The sequence below is a fragment of the Elephantulus edwardii genome, unplaced genomic scaffold (genome assembly GCF_000299155.1).
Source record: "Elephantulus edwardii isolate Elephantulus edwardi_28Jun2011 unplaced genomic scaffold, EleEdw1.0 scaffold00110, whole genome shotgun sequence".
Taxonomy (NCBI): domain Eukaryota; kingdom Metazoa; phylum Chordata; class Mammalia; order Macroscelidea; family Macroscelididae; genus Elephantulus; species Elephantulus edwardii.
In genome coordinates, this window is record NW_006399860.1 from 1,189,851 (window position 1) to 1,194,664 (window position 4,814).

A 4,814-nucleotide genomic window follows, 5' to 3' on the forward strand; every position below is an offset into this window, starting at 1 on the left:
CGATCCCTTCTAAACCCAGCCTGGACTTCCGGCAGTTCTCTGCTGATGTGCTGTTCTAATCGTTTTTGGATAATCTTCAGTAGAATCTTGCTTGCATGGTTGTGGTTTATCTTCCTCCACTAGAATCTAAGCTCACATGTTCCCTCTTGTACCATAGAACAGACCCTAGTGCATATAAGTGCTCAGTTAATGTGTGTTGAATGAATGAATGAATGAAGTAGCAGAGATTTTATTAGTTGACATCTCTGCAATATTTTAGGTCATATAGCCCTGGTGTGTCCACTTGCCATATAGCGGTAACTTGTGGTTGCTGTGAGGCTGAACACTGTGAGGCTGATGTGTGAAATGCGGACAGAGAGTGGGGTGGAGCTCCCTGACTAAAATAAGCTTGGAAGCAGGAGTGTCATCCACTTGCCCACTTCTGTAATAGCTTATCACCTGGAGAGAGGATTAAAGACACACAAGCATTGAGGACTTTCCTTCATGGTGTTACTATGAGTCACCTGCAATTAAACGGCACTTAACAACAACAACAACATAGTCTTAGTTCTGCTTGGGAAGTGATACAGTCATACTGCTCATGAGTCAGAGTGCCTGGACCCACTCATTGTAGAAAAGGATGCTCAGCCATGAGCACTGGGCAAAATGTCATTCTCTTTGCTACTACCTCATGAATGATTATAATCCATCTCCTCCACCCTGGATACACTGCTTGGGAACCAGTTCACTTTTTGACTGTGCTTTTCAACTTGACCTCTGTACTTGTCATTGGGCCACTCACTTGAGGCCTACATTGTGCTCCATCTTTGCCCCATACAGCTCTATCCACTTTTTCTTCTGATTTGTTGTTAGATGCCATAAAGTTAACTACTACTTATATTAGTGCTACGAACAAAGATCTGAATCTCGCTCTATCCTGAGCCATCCTCACCATCACACACAGGCTCAAGCATATTGCTACAGTGCTGTGTCAGTCTATCTTGTTGAGAATCTTTCTTTCACCCTCCACCTTTCCCAGTTTGACGTTTTTTTTTTTTTCGAGGACTGGTCCCTTCTCACAATATGCCAAAGTATATGAGACAACGTTTCACCATCTTTACCTCTAAGTAGCACCCTAGTAGCATTTCCTCTAAGACAGACTTGTTTGTTTTTTTGGCAGTCCATGGGGCATTCAGTACTCCTCTCCAACACCACAATTCAAACGTATCCATTCTTCTGTCATCCTTAATCATTGTCTAACTTTCAGATGCATAGAAAACAATTGAAAATATGGTTATGGCTTGGGTGAGGTGCACCTTAGTCTTTAAACTGACCTCACTGCTCTTCTGGAGAGATCTATGACAGCAAATATTCTCAGTGCAGCACATCTTTTGATTTCGTGACTGCTGTTACCTACCATTGATGTTGCTGTGGATCCAAGTAAAATGAATTAATTGACTTCAGTCTTTTCTTCATCTGTTATGATGTTGTCTGTTGTTCCAGTGGTGATGACTTTTGTTTTCTTGATGTTGAGATGTAATCCATATTGAAAGCTAATGTCTTTGATCTTCTGCCACAAGTACTTTAAGACTTTTTCACTTTTTGCCAGTAAGCTTGTATCATAGGCATAAGGCAGGTTGTTGGTGAGCCTTTTTCCAATCGTGATGCTACACTGCTCTTCATGTAGCCCATACAGTGTTGCATTGTTCTTAAAATAGCTCCTTAGTCTACATAGAGGTTTCATATGAGCACAGTTAAGTGTCATCAATTTATCAATAATTTGTTATAATCAACATAGTCTTCTTCATATAGTCATTAAAACACAGCCATCTTTCTGGTATTCTCTGCTTTCAGCCAACATTCATCTGACATTAGCAATACAATCCCCATTGCCAAGACCTCTTCTGAATTCAGCTTGAATTTCTGACAGGCTCCTGTCAATGTAATTTTCCAGCCATTTTCCCCCCTAATCTTCAGCAAGATTTTACTTGATTTTGATATTTTACTTGCACATATCATTCCTGGGTTTGGATAATTTTCTATCTTATTACATATATTTTTTTCAAAGTAATACTTCCTAGCTTTATCGTGCTTGATTTCCAATAAAAGAATGAATATAGTGTAGAAGAAACTCTGCTTCCCTACACCATTACAAAACTCATTCATTGTAGGAAATAAAAATAGGGGCAGGGGAAGTAAAAATTTAAATGTAAAGAAGAGTGTGACTACTATAGGGGCTACAGAATCTGAGGGATTTTAGTCAAAAGGTGGATGAATTCCTATTTACAGTATCAATAGTACAAAGCCAATTCCTCTGAGGCTCATATGTTCCCAAATCTTCTATGAAGTCTAACACCAACTCATTCTGTGCTGACATTCAGGAGGCCAGTCAGCTTCCTGGCAAAGAGTGGTGATATCCCACTGATTTTTGAGGTCTGTTATTATGTATATTTTGAAAGTTTACCTTTATTCTTAAAATTTTTTTAAATTGTGAGAGCTCTGGTGGTTTAGTGGCAAGAAGCTGCACTGCAATCCTGAAGGCACACGGTTCAAATCCACCAGATGCTCTGCTGGAGAAGGAGGGACAATCTCCTCCTGTACCAGTCAGATCCAATTTGATGGTACACACACAAAAAATAATAAAATTTAAAAATAATTTTTTAAAATTGTGATTTGAGGGAAGGTTTTCAAAGCAAACTTATTTTTCATTCAACACATATTTTCATTCAGCACATATTTTTATAACATTAATTACAACTCCCAGAATGTAATTGTGCTTTTCCCTTGTAGTTCTCATTTCCATTAATTCTTCTATCCTACCCGTTCCTGTCTTCTGGAATTTATCCTTGGGCATATACTGCCATTTGGCTTTATTTGGTTAGTTATTCTAAGGCGTGGTTAGTCTAAGGGAAATCCAGTAGTCTATGGGACCAGTAAACCTGACCTTTTTAATATTTTTTTTCCTACTTTTAATGCCTACCTTTTTCTCCTCAAGACTGTCACTGAGATCAAAGCTCTATTATCAGGGAAGGGAGACCAAGACAGATATAGTGCTCTAAATGTTCCTAGATAGCTCTAAACAGCCAAGAGGAAAATGAAGAGCTGGTAGATAGCTTAATCTCTCTCTCATTCCTGCCAAGTTGGAACTGACTTGATAGCTGATCCTCCAGTGAGTTTTCAGAGGCTGTAAATCACATGAGTTTGCCCACTTTTCTCCCTTGGAGGAGCTGGTGGGTTTTAACTGCTCCCCTTTGAGTTAGCATCACAACTTCCTAGCCACTAGGACACCAGAACCCTCTCTGTTACTCGATGGAAGGAAAAAATTCAAAGTCAAATAATGTTAGCTAATCTAGAAGAGTATTTTCTGAGATTGTTTTTAAAAATCATCCAAATAATTAGCATCGCAAAATTTAAACTCACTGGATAATTTCATCATCTTTCACTTGTCTCCATAAAGTGGTAGTTTCTCAAGAGAAAAAAAAAGAACTTCTTTCTTCTCTGGAGAGCAAATGCAAATCTTGTACTGCCATGTGCTGAAATAGGGCACAGTAAACTCCTCCTTGTGACAAATCAAAAATGAGTCAGAAAATGGAAATTAGGATATTATTTTCAATTCTTGGCATCCGAGGAGACTTTGAATTAAGACTTTCTTTAGATTGTTTAAATCCTTGGAATGAATCATAATTGATTCATGACCCAGCTATTTTATCCCCTGGGTGCTGAAATCTTAATTTCTGAGCTGACAAAAGTAGAAGAGAAATTCTTATTCCAGCAGTCTTTTAGACCTGTTATTTCTGTATCTCTGCAGAAATGATCTTATAAAGGACTAATGATCCGTAATCACATTTACAGACCAACAGGGTTCACTCACAGAATTTGATTTTGCTAATATGCTTACTGATTGTTGTTCTCATTTTAAAACTAGAGGTATGGTCCAAAGCCCTTTTAGAAACCTGGCCCTGGATCGTTAGCAAAACAGGAAGTGAGCCCATGCCCTGAGCTACACAGCACTAAGCCTAGCCTCCCATGGATCGCCGGGCTGTCGTCATGCTCATTTCCCAGCTCTGCCTCTGTGTTGAAATGCTTGATCCATTCAGTTTGGAAAATTTTTCATGGGAAATGCAGTCTGTTCATTCCAAGCCTTCTAGAAGTGGTTGTGAAATGACTTATCCTTATTTTCTGGTTTGTTGTTGTTGTTGATTGCCTTCAGGTCAAGCATGACTCATAGCAACCCTATGACAAAAGGCCTACAGCCTTTCTATAACTGCTGACGTTTATCAGAGTTCATGGGGTTTCCAGAGGCATGTTGTTTAGGAAGTGGATACCACTTTCTGTTTTATGCTGAGATATTTCAGAGTTGGCAGACCTGAAAATAAGGTCAGTAAGTACTTTGGAGAGGGCGTCCAGATATGGGACAGCCTGGAGAAAAGGAACAAGGGAGGTACTGAGTCACCAGCAACGTAATCACCTCCAACACACATTCTACTGCATGTTAAGTCTAGGAATACAGTGAGACAATAAACAAACAAGCATTGCATCTACTAACTATTCAATCAAGCCAAACCAGACTTGCTGCAAAGGAGTCTATTATTACACTTATATTATAGGAGCCCTGGTGATGCGGTGGCTAAGTTAACGGAAAGGTTGGTGATTGGAACCAGTTGCTCTGAAAGAGAAAGATATGCACCACAACAAGATAAAGATAAACAACCCAATTGAAAATGGGCACAGGATATGAACAGACACTTCACCAAAGAAGACTTTCAGAGGGCCAACAAACACATGGAAAAAAGGTTCAAAATCCCTAGTTTTAAGAGAGATGCAAATCAAAACAA